Genomic DNA, 16,848 nt, shown 5'->3' with positions numbered 1-16,848 from the left:
CTTGCACCATGAGGGACTCCATGGGCCATGCCCAGCGGTGAGCATGATGCGGGCTTGCTAGCAAGGAGAGCAAGCTGCCCATGTCTCACCAAGCTTCTCGCCATAGCTGACAGTGGTGGGAAATAGGGAGGTCAGAGGGAAATACAGAAACGTGGGTTCAGAGTTGGATTTATCTTCCGTCGCTGTCAGGTTGGCACTGACTCAAGCTGAGCTCACCTTGCTTTTGTCGCACATGCTGGTAGGACGTGTCGTCCACTTCAGAGATGTCCCCATGATCTTTCATGTATTAGAGCCGTTGTGGAAGCTACGATGTTACCCGTCTCACTGAGTGTTCCCCGCTCTCGGTGCACACTGCGTGTGACAAAGGGGAGGTCCTCTTTTAGTGATTGCTCTTTCTGGAAGACCCACTCAAAGCAGGTCCGACCAAGCCTTGCCAGCCTCACGTCTAAGGGCGCGTGCTGTCTGCCCTGCTTCCAAGACAGACATGCTTCTCCTTGTAGCTGTCCGCGGGGTTCTCAGTGCTCTTTGGTAACACCACCATTCAATTTTTCTGTTACTTCTTACCAGTTTGAAACCACGAGCTGTTTTTCAGGAGAAAGATGGGGCTTCCTACTCCTGTAAAGATTTACAATTTTGGAAGCTCAAAGGGGGCAGTTCTACCCCATCCTGCAGGGTCGCTATGAGTCAGAATTGACCGGATGGCAGAGTATTTGCAGTAGATTTGCAAATTATTTGCCAAGTTAATGTGGGTAATACAATCAAATCTGGGAAGTGGGAAATATAGCAAAAAATTGTCTTAAAAATTAATAAAATGAGGCCACCTCCTGGCTTAGGATATCTTAACATTATTTTATATTTTCTTCCACCTGTGTGGATTTTTAACAAGATTTGGAGAGTGTCGAGCCCCTCAGGAATCCCTCTCAATTGCCTTTGCCATCCCTCCCTCCCTGAATTGTTGCCTCGCTGGGCATTTTCTACATGTCTATGGATCCACACAGAGTGCCAGTCTTTGCATCTCCTGTTCAATGATGTGCTTTGATTTATCTATGTCTGCGTGCGTAAGTGCAGTTTACTCAATTTAGCTTCTCTCCGATGCTTTTTGGCAGGCCCCTGCCACCATTGTGTATGCATTCTCCTGTGGGTGGACAGTCAAGCTTTTGTTTTCGTCTCCTCTCCTCTTCAAACGAGGCTGCAGGGATGGCTTCTTGCTGGTGCACTGTGCGACGTTGGCTGGGTGGATGCACCTGCCCGACTCCTGCTATGACTATGAGTCCAGTCGACTCAAGGGCAGGGTGTGTGTGTGCGTGTGTGTCTGCATGTCACATTCACTGCCATTGAGTGGTGCCTCCTTGTAGTGAGCATGACCTGTAGGCCAGGGTAGAACTGTCCCTGCGAGTTTCTGAGAATGTAACCCTTTATGGCAATGGAAACTCTGATCTTTCTCCCTGGGAGCTGGTGGGTGGTTTCAAACTGCTGACCTTGTGGCTAGCAGTCCAACGTGTAACCACTGCACCACCAGGGCTCCTGATGCATATATATGTATATATATATATATATATAAAGTTCATGAAAAAATTTATTATCTTTTGGTTCCATTTTTCCATGAGCTTTTTGAATCCCCTTACACACACACACACACACACACACACACACACACACACACACACACTCAGATGAACATAGTCCAGACATTTATTGTCAAATGAGATGAAGAGAGAAGTGAAGACTCAAAATTGTGGTTCTGGCCATCCTGTTTGGGGGCCTGGCATTCCTGGGGACCTAGCTGCAGTTCACTTTAAAGCATGTTCTTTGCTACAGGTTTTGAAAGTGAAATCTAGAACCAGGAATGTACTAAAAATGAAAAGAAAAAAACCCAGTATATTGCTAAAAAAAGTAAAGAATACTAAAACTGTCTCATAGCAACCCTGTCACTCGGGGGAGACCTGCCCCTGTGGATTTCCCAGACTGTAACTCTTTATGTGAGTAGAAAGCTTCATCTTTCTTCCTTGTAGTGGCTGAGGGTTTGGAACAGCTGACCTTGTGGCTGTAAGCCCAACATGTAACCAAAGCTCCCTGGATTCCTGCCAGGACAGGAGCCCAGTCAGCGGCAGAAACCCCTGGATGAATCAGTAGATGCTTGGCTAAAACCTGTGCAGACAGGTACCCAAACCCTGCTCAGGAGGGGCTCCGGGCCTGCCCTACCCAGGGAAGGTAGGAAGTAAACATTCCATCCCCAAGAAAACTCTCAGGTGAGCTGCAAGGGGGTCTTGGGGTCGGCGGACACACAGAAAGTGAGTTATGGGGGGGAGGGTTCCCACAGCTCTCTTGGCTTCTTGTCCTTTGAGCAGTGTAGGGGGTCTGCCAGGCCCAGCTACTTTGCATACTGATAAAGATGGGTACATCTAATTACCCAGCAGTCACAGTGGTCGTCCTCAGAGATAAATCATCCCTGCTTTCTGCACCAGCCTCCTTCCCTCCGGCTAGCCTAACCTGCCTTTAACGCACACACGGACTTTAGTTTCTAAGGAACTCTGAAGGGGACCCAAAGAACCCTGCTGGGGTGGTAGTTATGCACTCGGTTGATAACACCAACGTTAGCGGTTCGAACCCCTCAGGCACCCTTAGGGAGGAAGCGGAGGTAGAATGATTTTTCAACCTCTGAAACCCTATACACGGGGCATCTCTCCTCCTCATCCTCCAGGGTGGGAATCAACTCAGCAGCAGGGGATCTTGGGGATCAAGGGTCCCACTTGGCTCCGGGAGGCTCACCTCCCAGCCACCTCATCCTCCATCTCTTCTTGGTGCATATGTATCCTTATGGCAGGAACATGAGGCTAGGCTGGTTCCCCAGTGCCAGACCTCCCTTTTTGTGGTTGGGGGTCTTTGGGGATTTCAGCCATGGCTGAGAGCTCTCTGGCTGCTGCTTCCCCGGGAGCATGCGGTACCTTCCTCCTTGGGTGGCGCTTGTGACGGTTCAGAGCTTGTCTACTAAACATCAGGGTGGAAGCTTGGGAGACTTGGCAACGTGTTTCCCAAACATCAGTCGCTAACCCCTCTGGAGCACAGATGGACTGCAGCACACAGAATCCCCTCGCCCCCAGCTGGCCTTACCGTTTCCAATCAAGAGGACATACAGGAGGAGGCTGCAGGGCATTCTCCTGTTCTCTTTCCAAGGGGGCTCCAAGGGCCGCAGCCCACGCTCGCCCAGGGTCATCGACTGGGACTCCCGTCTGTAGCCGTCTGACTAGTCTGCCTCGGGAGAAGGTCCTTGGCGGGAGAGGTTGGCCTGTGTGGCACTGACAGCCTTTGTTATTACTCTGTGAGGCTGTCCCCCTATTGTCCTTTAGCCTTCTCCTCCTTCCTGCCTCCGAAACCACAGAAGTCAGACTCCACTGGGCACCTCGGCTTCTGTGCTGCCCAAACGTTGTCCGTATGCAGATGCGGTTTAGGTTTTTTCTTTTGACTCGCAATAGCACGGGGAGGGTTTGAAGCACCTGCTGAGGGAGGTCCAGGGTGGCAGCCTTCAGTCTGGAGGGCGACTCAATGTAGGGAACCCAGTCCTCACAGCTGGAATGGTAGGTAACATCATGATAAATAGAGCAATGATTGAAGGTCAAGGATTCCATCTTGTTTGGATCCACAGTCAGTGTTCAGAGAAGCTGCACTCAAGATCAAACGACACCCTGAATGAGGCCAGTCTGCTTCACAAGCGTGCTGAAGGGCAAGGGTGTTACGTTGAGGACTAAGGTGCGCCTGACCCAAGCCATGGGGTTCTCCTTTGAGTCATCTGCATGTGGAGGTTGGACCCGGAATAAAGAAGGCGGAAGAAGAACTGATGCACTTGAATGAGGGCATTGGAGATGAATACACAAAGTACCAAGGAATTCAAGGAGAACAAATAAACCCATCTGAGAAGAAGTATGGCCAGAATCTGTAGCTGGTGAGACTCAGTGCCACATACTTTGGACATGTCATCAGGAGAGACCAGTCCCTGGAGGAGGACATCATGCTTGGCAAAGTGGAGGGGCTGTGAAAAACAGGAAGACTGTCAGCACGATGGATCGACACAGTGGCTGCACCGATGGGCTCAAACAGGACAGTGGTGAGCATGGCCCAGGACCGGCGGTGCTGCATTCTGTGGTCACAGGTCTCTCTGAGTCAGATCTAATGACACCAATACAGAGCAATCAGAGAGGGGATGATCCATAGGAGACCTGTGCGTTCCCCTTTTCAGCAATGGTGGGAGGATGCTTGGTGTGGTTTCTACCCAACAAGGGAGGGAGTCATCTCGCAGGTGGGTCTCGCAGGGGTGCCTAGAACCATCCAGGTATCCCCTTAGTGTATGGTGTCAAAGGGGGACAGCCCCTTTACCCTTAGCATTTAGTGGGATGGCATCGTTAGCTGCCCTCACATTGGCCCCCAACTCACAGCTACCCTGGCACAGTAGAACAAAACATCCCGGATTGGGAGCCTATCAGACCCTTGCATCTATTGGGTGTTATTGGCTGGTTTTCTGAAGTAGATCACCAGCCCCTTTCTTCCTAGTGTCTCAGAATCTGGAAGCCCCTCTAAAGCCTGCTCAGCATCCTGGCCCCATGCGAGCCTCCACTTACAGATGGAGATGGCTGCATATGAGGTACCCTGGCTGGAAATGGGTTCTCCGAACAGGAGCTGAGGCTTCAACCATGGAACCACCCTGCTTCGCAGTGGCAGCGTGGTGGGTATTCCGCATTCTGCATGCAGTTGTTGAGTGAACGGATGAACTGGTCATTTTGCATCTCTCCCATGATCTCCGACTTGAAGCTTTCCACAAAGGAACAACAGTGCACGGGGATGGGGAACCTGGTCCATTTCCAGATGCCCCCCTGGTAGCTCATCTGGGAGACTACCTGAGGAAAGACAGCCTATGCAAGACCTGGCTGTTGCTCTAGCCAAACCACGGCCCCCTCAGCCCCCCTGCCCCTTCAAATCCCTCTGGCTTTATCCTCCTTTTCTGCTCATGGTGAGACACGGCTGGGCATGATTTAAAATGTAGTCTGGGTGGGAGGGAGCAGGCCATGACACATACATTTTCTCCGGGAGTTTGTTTTTCAAACTTTGGACCAGAAGGGGGTGGGGTGGAGATATGTACGGAGATGTTTGGCTTTTAATAATTAAAACTTGCATTGTTTTAATTTTCTCCAGAGCCTCTCTCTGGAGGGACATAAAATTGCAGACCCAATATTTATGCCGTTCCTAAAGCATTGCTTGCTTGCCAAGTGAAATGAATTTTGCTCTATATTTTATTTTCCCTTCTTTAACGGGCTGATTGGTCCCCAGAGGACTCCTTTCTGTGTCAGCAGCTCGGGCCTGGTGGTCCGTGGGAGTGTGAGCTTGTTGGGGAGGGGGAAGGGAAAACTGCCGGAGTGGGTGCTCTTGAGCTAAGAGGGGGTAGGGTTTAGAGGGGAGGGGCCTCCTCTCCCAACACCTCCGCCTTCCCCCAGCTGGCCATGTCCCTCCTCCATCTTAGTCCATGTTGCAGGCACACCGTGTCCTGCGGGAGACAGCAGGGAGCATCTAGGTCAGAGAGAAATCAATAACTAGTCTGAAAAGCTTTAAGGGGGCTCTCTTCTCCCCCCACCTCCCGAGCCCCTGCCAGCCTTCCCATAAGGGTTGGTCCGGACGTGGGGAATGACACCATCCCCCAGCAGCCCGAGGCAGGTGTAGGGCGGGGGGCTCCTGTCCTTTTTGCCTCATCTTGCCCAGTTGACTGAGGCCCCCGGAGACCCTGTGTGGCACAGAGGGCTGCCCCACAGGGTTTCCTTGGTGTCATCTCTACCAAGAGAAGCCCTAGTGGCACAGTGTTTCAAGCACCCAGTTGGTAACCCAAAGGTCCACAGTTCAAACCCACCAACCACTCTGATGGTTAGTGAGTCACTAACCTTGTGAATAACAGCCCAATGCTTGACCCCTTGTTCCCCTTTATACCCCTCCCCTCAAATACTCCACTGGAAGTGACTGCCAATCATATTTGACCCTCTATAGGGTATCTGAGACTGTAGATCTTCATGGGAGCAGAGAGCCTCCTCTTTTTCCCACCAAGCAATTGGTGGGGTTGAACCGCTAACCTAGTGGTTAGTAGCCCAATGTCTAGCTCATGGTGCCACCATAGCTCCTAGGGGTGATACTGGGACCCTGCATTCGGTCTTTGTGAGGATAGCCAAGAGGTACACAAAGGACATGGCCCCAAAACTTGGCACTTTGAAGACATTGAACAAAGATTTGCTAGAGGGCAGGCAGGGTCATATGTAACAATTCCATTTCAACCAGGCAGACCTGGGTTTGAATCCCAGGCCCTTCTTCTAAAACAACCCGTGACCTTGGGGAGGGCATCTATGCTGTGACTCTCTGATCTTTAAGCAGGAGGCATTCTCTCATGTCAGATTTCTTTTGTAAGGATTCAGTCTGACAGCACACCCACAGTGCTTACTGCTGTTGTTGACAGGGGAGGGGACAAAGGTGGTGGGCTGAGGTCTTGGTCAACAAAGCCTCTTGGTTTCTGTCCTTGGGGTCCTTCTGGAATCTCCTCTCTGCTGAAAACACAAGAACAGTCGACCTGGAACCAGGCACATGGTACTAGACAGGGTACCCAAATGATGCAAACAACTTATCTCTCAGCTACAAAACCAAAAGGTTGGAGGTTCAAGTATACCCACTGGTGCTTTGGAAGAAAGACTTAGAGATAAAAATCTAAAAAAGCAGACATTGACTGACAGCCCCACTCTCTTTTGCTCTGATCACATGCATGGGGTCGCCGTGGTTTGGAATTGACTTGAGGGCAATGGGTTGGACGTATGAAGAGAAACCCTTCATTCATTAATGTACTTTTGCCATCACTGTATTTGTTCATATCATTCATCACGTCAACAAATACGTATCAAGCATTGAAGTGTCAGATGATCTTAGGGGTGGGGGATGGGAAATGGGAAGACCCAGCTTCTTCTCTCAAGTCATAAACAGTCATTTCTGTGCAGAGAGATTACTCTGAGTGTCTAAGAGACACACAGTTGTTTTTCCTACTAGGGAATCTGGACAGAGCTTAAGTTTATGATTTCAGGTCAGTCATAGACCGACCTGCATCCCACTTGATTAGCACCATGTCTTGCATCATCTCCTGAGTACCTGCCATTCTCAACAAAATCCTATCCTGTTCCTTGAAGAAGCTGGCTCCTCCACTTCCATTGTGTTTCCATGGGACTTGGCTTGTTTCACCAAGACGGCACAGACAGACACAAGCTTGTTCTCTCCCACACACCACTAACCATCGACTGGGCCAGTGGCTAATATAATAGGACTGTGTTCAATAAGCGTCCGTCCTGGGCTTTGTCACACAGGTTTGAGAGTGGCTCGGTTCTCCGTGGATGGAGAATCCATGAGGTGGAAAGCTGAAGCTCATAATTATCAATCTTTGGAAGAAGTTTAGGAAGAATTAATCAAAATTTCCTAGAAAAGCAGGGGCAAGAGTGAGAGACAAAGAGGGGATTGTGGTAGTTCTGGGGGTAGAAAGAGGATATCTATATCTATATATCTATATCTGTAGCTATCGCTACTGCTACCACTATCTCTATATCTATATCTATATAGAGAAACGACACTATGGTAATCTTTAAGTAAGAACTATGGCAGTCTTTGAGAGAATGAGAGAAAGGAGATAGATAGATAGATAGATAGATAGAAAGAGAAAGAATGCTATGGTATTCTTTGAGTAAGAAATATGGTAGTCATTGCGAGAGAGAAAGGAGATACCTTCCCCAGCACTGGGGTATCCGACCCCATCATGAGTTCCACAGGTCTGCATCTTCTCTTAACTTACCTTGCCCAAGTAGAGGTTGAGGTTCTGTCTCTTGCAACCCACCACCTGCGTGTATCACATGGCCCATGATAGAAGCGGGCATGGGGTGCATGTGGGTAACACTCATGAGGACTCCCACCAAGCGAGGCTTCACGGTGCCCTCTGGGAGGAGGGAGAACCAGCTCTGTTCTTACTTGATGAGGGAGAAGCTGCCAAAAGTACAAACGGATCTAGCTGCACGCACCTGGCTTAGCTAGGCGCAGAATGAGAAGATTCTAAAAGCAGACTCCTACAGTAGGATGCTGTTTTATCATTTGCGTCCTCTCACCTCCCCAAGGATCCCGGGGTGAGTGTTCGGCAAGACAAATGGCTTCTCCTGGCCTGTGTATGTCAATTACAACATCCATCCATCTCCCGTGCTCCAGGGCCGCCTCCCGACACTTCCTGTTTAGCAGCAGGCCTCATTAGCCAGGCCCTCTGCCTGCTGCCTTCTCCCAAGGGGAAGCCCTGTCTCCTTCATTCAGGAGTCAAGTTCATCTGACACCTTGATCTCCTAGTGCAGACACAGGAAGCCCACCCAGTGTGGGCCGTAAACTGTTGTGAGTTGCTATTTGGTGAACATCAATGTCTGGAGACCCACCATGCCACCTAAGGAAATGTCCCCTGATCCTGCACTCCCTCCAGAGACACAGGTGCGCTGGAGTACCTTGATTGTAGGCTGTGTCCTCTGAGCACCTGCCAACCTCGCCTAGAGAGCGCTTCCTCCAGCATTATATTGGATAGCATCCCGTGGTGGTCCGCAGGGCCTATTTTCACTGGCTTAGTTTCTGAAGTAGATCCACAGGTCTTTACCCCCAGACTGCCAATGAAGCCCGTCCACCAGGGGTGGCAGGTGTTTGAAACACCAGTGGCATGATGCCAGCATCACACCCAGGTCCCCAAAATAAGACAAGCTGGCAGACGGTGGTGGTAATTCGTGACTGTGGAGTTAGCTCCAACTCACGGACGACAAACAGTATGAAACCTTGCTTAGTCCGTCACCATCTCCACGGTCATTAGCTTGTTTGAGTTTATTGTGGCTGTTGTACTAAAGAAAAACCAAACAAACTCTCATGGCCATCAAAGCAACGCTGATTCATTGTGATCTAATAGACAACATTGATCTGCCTCTGTGCGTTTCCAAGGCTGTCACCTTCATGGAAGTAGAAAGCCTTTTGAACTGCTGGCCCTGTGGTTGGAAGCCCAATCCTAACGATTACACCACCAGGGCGCTACCACTAGACATTGGGTCCCTCTGGAGCGTCTCCATTCTTCATGACGGCCTTGCAGGGAGATGTCGTTGTCCGGGGTTTCAGATCAGGCTCTGAGAGAAGAAGGGGCCTATCCCGGGAAGCAGGAAGCTTCCGGTTTTATGAAGGTAGATGAGACTACACTGCTAGGAGTTCTCTGCGTCGAGAGACAGGCCTTCAGAGGCAAGGGTTGGCCTGATCCAATCATAGTATTCTGCAGATGAGGACACTCAGGCCCCCAATGGCGGGTAGAGAGAACCCAATGCCATAGTGCATGGAGAGTTGGAGCAAGACTGGACATTGCATGTTCCTGTTGCCCTCTCTGCTGCAGGTGGCCAAGTGGCCCCAAGTGCCTGCATTACAACGCTGGCAGGCCTGGCACCCAGCACTCTGAAGGCTGCCCTCCAATTAATCCTATTGCCTCTGATTACTGTCCTTACCCTGCCGTCCTGCTGGTGTGTGTGTGTGTGTGTGTGTGTGTGTGTGAGTGTGTTGTGTGTTGTGTCGTGTGGGGGGTGTGTGTGGGGGGTGTGTGTGTGGTGTGTGTGTGTGTTGTGTGGTGTGTCGTGTGTGTGGTGTGTGTGTGGTGTGTGTGTGGGGTGTGTGTGTGTGTGGTGTGTGTGTGTGTGGGGTGTGTGTGTGTGGGGTGTGTGTGGGGTGTGTGTGGGGTGTGTGTGTGTGGTGTGTGTGTGTGGTGTGTGTGTGGTGTGTGTGTGTGGTGTGTGTGTGGTGTGTGGTGTGTGTGTGGCGTGTGTGTGTGTGGCGTGTGTGTGTGTGGCGTGTGTGTGTGTGGCGTGTGTGTGATGTGTGTGTGTGGTGTGTGTGTGTGGGGTGTGTGTGTGTGGGGTGTGTGTGTGGTGTGTGTGTGTGTGGTGTGTGTGGTGTGTGTGGTGTGTGTGTGGTGTGTGTGTGTGGTGTGTGTGTGTGGTGTGTGTTTACGGAATGCCTTCCATAAAGAGTTCCTCACGGCGGAGGCACTGGAGGAATTTGGGGTTAACCACACTGACATCATCTCAGACATGCTATCTTTCTGGGCAGAACACATCGGAGGCTTTACAGAGCCCATTCCTGGCTCTGAGTCCTTAGGGGAGCGTGTGGGCACTGCAACGTTTGCCCAACTTCTTGGCAGAGATTTTTGTTAATTCCCCGGCAAGACAAGACATGACACTGGTGGCTTAAGACGTGGGAGGGCACGAGGGGAGAGCCTGGTCTACCCTGGGGGATGCAAGGTAAATGCCGAGTTAGGCTGCACCCTAACTTTCCCTTTATTCATCTTATTCCTGGAGCTGGGGTGCAGTGGGGGGACCAGGGGCATACAAGAGGGCCTCATAAAGCTCATGGAAAATGGAATTAAGAGAGAACCAAATTTGTGTCTGAACACATGGGCGCTTTTCTGTAGAATGGAGCCAGGTGGTAATCAAATGACCACGGTCATGTGTTTGCACCCAGCTCCACCCCGTGAGAGGTTTTCTGATGAATTGGGCTGAATGATTGATTGGATGTAGCGAATATTTGCAGAATGCTTCCTACATCCCTGGCACTTATCTACATACCTGATGGATAATAATAACTCATTTAATGTTCAATTAACCTTACCTGGTAGGCCTTACTCACTGCCGTTGATTCGATGCCGACTTATAGCAACCCTAGAGGACTAGAACTGCTAGTGGGTTTCCGAGACAAAACTCTTTACGCAATTAGAAAGCCTGGGTTTTCTCCCCTTGGAGTGGTTTTGAACTGCTGACCTTGTGGATCATAGCTCAATTTGTAACCACGATGCCACCAGGGCGCCTACGAAGTGGGTATTGCTGATGTGATTCTTGCTGTTGTACCCACGAGGAAGCTAAGGCACAGAGAGGCTGAGGGAGCCTCTCTAGGCCACACAGCCACAAAGTAGTGCATCTAGAATCGAAGCCCACATTGCCTTGGCCCAGGGTTCACACAGTCAGTTGCTGGGGCTGTCACCTGGTGCTGAGAGGGTGTCACGAAGGGTTGCTCTGCGTCAGAATGGAGTCAGGGATGGTGGGTGTTGGCTTGGGTGTTGTTTTGTTGTGGCCATCACCACTGTGCTCACTGTCATCCCCGTAAAGGTCTCCAACCTGCCAGACACCAGGTCCTGTAGATACAGTTGAACTTGCACATGCACATCCATGATTCTCAAGAGTGAACAAGGCCCTTGGTCACCCCTCTGGTCTGAGCCTGAACTCATCCCCCATTGCCCAACTTTCAGTCAAGTAGTGGACAGGCTTATCAGGTGAGAAACAACACCAGGGAGATGTGCACCCCTAAACAACCAGCCACTGGGGATCAACAGGGCAGAGTTTGCCCAGGGCCTGAGGAATTGGGAGGCACATTTCACCACCTGCTCTCTCAACTGAAATCTCACAGAACATTGTTAGTCCCATTGTATAGATTAAGGAGCAAAGGCTCAGATCAATTTCCCTGGGTGAATGATAATTAAATTGAAGATCCACGAGTTTAATCTTGACACCTGACTTCAAGGGAATACTGGCTAAGATGAACAGAAGACACTTCCCTGACTCTCATCTGAAGTCCCACCTTAAATGCTACTTCCGTTGGCAGACACGCTAAGCTGTCCATCTCACTTTCACGTCCATGCTATAAAATGCCAGTTGTTTTCATAGACTGAGCCGTCACGTTCTTCAGTGGAGTTGGGATCCAATCCAGCTCCAGAGGGTTCTTCTGCATTAGTCTCTAAGGCAATCCTTCTAATCCTTGGCCAGCGATTCCTTGAGGAATGTTGAGTGTGATTGGATTTTGGGATATGGCTGCCAGCTGCTACTTCCCATCTTTTCATTTCAAATATCCTCTCGTCCCTTGTTAAGAACCAGTTGCCCTGGGGGTCCACCCCAACTCATGGTACCTGATTCATGTGTGTCAAAGTTGATCTGCACTTCCAACAGCTGATATTTCACCGGTAAATTGCCAGGCATTTCTTTCAGGTTGCCTCTAGGTGGACCAGAATCTCTTACCGTGCGGTTTGCAGCAGAGTGTGTTAACTGTTTGCAGTACCCAGGCGTCTTCCCTCCCCCTTATCACTCTTCCAGAAAGAGTTGCTAATGCAAATCCCATTATCAATAGCAATGATTGGATGCATCTCAAAATCACTTTCATCTTGATTCCCCCTGGCTCTTCTAAGACAGATACAATCTGCTTTGAGAACAAAGGTGCACCTGACTGAAGCCATGGTATTGTCAGTGGCCTTGCATGTATGTGAAGGCAGGGCAGTGGATAAGGAAGAGCCCAGGAAAATGGATGCCTTTGGATTATGTTGTTGGTGAAGAATAATAAGTAGACCATGAACTGCAAAAACAAACAAACAAAGAACAGAGCTGTTTGGGAAGAAGAAAGTCACAATGTTCCTAAGAAAGTGAGGCTAGTGAGTCTTTGTCTCATGTACCTTGGACACGCCATGAGGAGGGACCAGTTTCTTGGGAGAATGTGAGTCTGTCTCATGTACCTTGGACACGCCGTCAGGAGGGGCCAGTTTCTGGGGAGAATGTGAGTCTGTCTCATGTACCTTGGACACGCCGTCAGGAGGGGCCAGTTTCTGGGGAGAAGGTGCTTGGTGAATTAGAAGACCAGTGACAAAGAGAAAGGCCCTCAGTTCCCTGGACGTGAGTTCACTCATGTCGCAAAGACCTGGGACTGATGGTCTGGCCTCTTAGACATTGAAGCAGGGTGGTTTGTATCAGTTTGGGACCAGGTATCCAAGACTCCATCCTCATGGATGGCCTTATAGGAAATTACGAGGAAACCCTGGGCTAGCCATGGTTCCCCAGGGACTTCTTACTGGGGGATGTGGGAGAGGTTCTGATAGATCTCTGATTGGGGTTCCCCTGGGTTTGAGGGGCTCACCCACTAGGGCAAGAACTACTTATCAGTACCCGCTGTTGTTGTGTCCACTCTAACTGATGTGACCTGGGTGTAGCAGAGAAGACCTTCCCGACAGAGGGGTTTCAGTGGCTGGTATTTTGGAAGTTGATCACCACCTTTACCTTCTCTGTGTAGACATGGACCCCTGACCCTTCAGCGAGCAGCTGAGCAATGCACTATTGGCATTCCGAGGGGATTCCCTTAGTTACTGCTTGTAAGAAAGACAGCACAATCCCTATTCCTATGGCTTAGGCATCTGTTGAAGTCGGCTAGGGAGCTCCTACATGGAAGGGTCCCCAAGCCTTGCTGGTTGTGGTGGTGACGAATGCTGTCAAGGCATTTCCAACTCTTGGTGACCTCATGTGGTGGGACTGACCCATAGGTTATGGAAATAGACTTCCAGGCCTTGATTCCGAGGATCTGCTGCTGGGTCCAATATCCCAACCTTCCAGTTAACAGCCAGGAACTGAACAGCCCTTTCTCAGGGTAGTGCCCTTTATTCATACAGCATCTCTATATGGAGATGTTGCCAGGGACCCTCTGGTAGGTTCTGGCTCATCACGACTCCATGTGCCACAGAACAAAATGCTGCCTGGTCCTGGGCCATCTTCACACCTGTGTCCATCCATCTCATCAAAGGCCTTCCTCGTTTTCACTGCCCTTCTACGTTCCCAAGACGGATCTCTCCTGATAATGTATCTAAAAGAGGTGTGGCACGTCTATGTCTTGCCACCCTCGCTTCTAAGAAGCATTCTGGCTATGCCTCTTGCCAACCAGATCGGTTTGTGCTTTTGTAGGTCCGTGGCCCTTTCAATACTCTTTGCCAGCACTATTATTCAAACACTGCTTCAGCCTTCCTTCTTCCACGTCCAACTTTCACATGTGTACCAGGTGGCTAAAATATCATGGCGACATATATACCTATAGAGGGAGAATCGCGCCGGTGCTCCGCTTTCTTCACCCTTCTTGGCATGGAAGCCCTTTACCATGTCATTTCGATTGCCTCCCACCTGGAACCTGGGCACAGCCAGGTGACACCCAGTTCATGACATGGACACCACTATTGTCCCCGCATTGCAGAACATGGAGACTGATGGGTAGATTTTATGCCAAATGGCACCTGCGTGATGGTGGGGGTAGAGTCCAACCTGTCAGTCAGGTCACAGATTACTGGCATCTCCTTGGAGGTGTGATCATTTTGTGAGAAACACCATCTTGTGTCCCTCCTTCCTGCTCGACTTGATCCTACATCTGACATGTAGGGTTGGTGGCTCATATGACCTGGCAACCCTGGGAAACTCTTGGTGCCCTGCCATCTCCCTACCGACCTTGGATCCCTGCAACTCTGCATCGATTGGCCTGTGATCTCCAAGCTTCCAGCTTTGCCAGCAGCTGCGTGAGTCTGGAGAGCCTCCAGCGAGCCTCTGAGCCATGGACTTGAGTTGGGCAGCTGGCCTGGGTAGCTTCCTTGATATAAAGTTCTTTCTTGATATAAAGTTCTTTCATGGTTTTTCTTTCCCCAGAAAACTCAGTTTAACACAGAGACCAAGTCCCAAGGTCACTGCTCATACACCTCTCTGTGCCGTGAGCTCCGCACACAGCATCCAGCATAGAGCCAGCCCTACAACTCCGTGTGGAATGAATGCATCGCTCTATTTCCAGTGGCATCAGTTGGCTAAGCCCGAAGCAGATGAACGTAAAAGGGAACATCTCCCCGGAGGGAACATAAATGAGGAGGACAATTTCCCCCCGCATCTCTAGTTTCAGCTTCTGCAGCCTCTTTCTACAGAAACCCTCAGTACCTGATACTTAGCCACTTTGCTTCACTCCATGGTAATGCATTAACGTCAGTCATTGGATGACGGTTACACACAGGAAAGCTTAGCCTGTTGTTTTAAAAACAACATCATAAATCAACATCGCCTGATTTCCGGATCTCATTCAATTACAGAGAAACTATACCTGGTGGACAATTAAACTGTAAATTCTGGGTGTCCACTGGGTGATTAGATGGCTAACCGTGTCCCCGGCCATAACTCAGCTCCGCCCCTCCAGTCTATTTCCCTGGCTCACTCAAGGCTGGGAGCATTCTGGCTGATGGGCCATGGCAGGCGATATTTATGGCGTATCTCAGACCCAGCATATCTTCTCCAAGGAGATGCCAGCACATCAGGCAAACGCTGGAGACTGATCCTGCTTTTCTGAGTGAAAAAGTCCTCTTGATGGATCTGTCTGTCTCTCTCCTTTTTCGCCAGTGCTCAGGTGTCTGAACACTGAATTGTGAAATGTGACCTTTCTTGGTTTCCTCAGAAAATCATCCTGATGCTGTCTCTTCTAGGTCGAGGCACCAAGGCGAAGGGCCTGGCCTTCTCAGTGATGAGTTTTTGGAGGAAGCAGGCGGTGTGCTGAGGTTGGCGAGAAGTTGTGGGGGTGTTGGGATGGCTGGCCACCAGAGCCTCCCCTTATTGGCCTAAGGCCAACAGCGAAGGCGGGGAGTTTTAAGTCCTTTTCAGATTCATCTGTCTCTTAGCAAATGTGCCCTGATCATTGAATAACCGCAATAACATCTCTATAGTTACCTCCTTCTTCACAGCTTAAAAAGCATTTTTTTCCCGTTAACAATTTTATTCACACTTGTTCCTCATAAAGACCTCATGAAGCAGGCAGGGCAGGAATGGCTGCGCTGGTTTTAAATTGTCAAGGGTGACGACTCGCATTCCTCCTGCAATTAGAAGACACCGGGGATGATGTCAGTCACTGAGCACGTGCCTCCGCACGCAGGCTTCCGATGGGGCCCAGGAAGTATGGAGGACAGGTCGATGACGACTCTTGCTTATTTACTTTTCTGTGGTGAACACGGATGGAGGGGGGCATTGGTGAGCACAACAACATCTACATCGAGAAGTCAAAGCCAAGGGTGATTCTTCATGCTCGGTCACCTCGATCGCCATTCTTGCCCCCAAACATCCCACCACCGTGGGCATCAAGTGAGAGACGAGAGTATTATTGGTCCCTTCGCAAAGGACTTCTTTTGCTGGGTGGATGCTCTCGAGGTTCGTCTGTGTTGTGGCCTGTCATTTCTCCGGGTGGTTGAGGATTCCATCATGCCGATACAGCCATTGATATAAACATTCATCTGCTGATAGACATTTTCATTGTTTCTACCTCTTCGCTATTGTAATAACGGCTGCAAAGGACATCAGTGTGCAGGAGGGCTGACTTAAAACTTAAAAAATAATTTTTATAAAAGGAGGCTTACAGAAGCTCTGTGGCTGGCTCATGGTCATCAAACTATTCAATGGCAGGTGTGGGGCTCAAACCCTCAACTCTGACATTGGAAACCCATGCCCTTAATCAAGGGGTCACTCAGCACTGGGACTGGGGCTGCTGACATTTGATATGCCTTTTTCCTTCTGGGAGAATGCGCTCAGAGTCTCCTGCAGTGGGCGTGGCATTCGCAGCGGATGACTCTTAACTCCGGGGCTCACCTCTGCTTTCTTGGTTGCCTGTTCATTAATTCCTGGGAATGCTATTCGCTCGGAGATAAGGGATAAGGTAGGAGAGGATCCCGTTTTCTGCACTTGAAACTATTGCTCTGATTTTCTTAATGTGGTTGACGTCACAGGGAATTAGCTAGCAATTCACAAAGACTGGTTTATCCCAGTAGCTTATCTGTTCTTTCCTTTCATTTTCCTTTTGAATAGAACCCCACAAACCCATCGTCCCGCAGCAGTTCCGGGGCTATCAGCCCTTGTTTGAAGTATCAGCAGGGCCATGCTCTTTCTGATGGGTCAGCGGGAAGTCCCCTTCACTTGTTTCCCGGTGTTCCTC

This window comes from Tenrec ecaudatus, chromosome 12, assembly GCF_050624435.1.
Source record: "Tenrec ecaudatus isolate mTenEca1 chromosome 12, mTenEca1.hap1, whole genome shotgun sequence".
Taxonomy (NCBI): domain Eukaryota; kingdom Metazoa; phylum Chordata; class Mammalia; order Afrosoricida; family Tenrecidae; genus Tenrec; species Tenrec ecaudatus.
The sequence above is the reverse complement of the archived record's forward strand: the minus strand, read 5'-3'. Positions refer to the sequence as shown.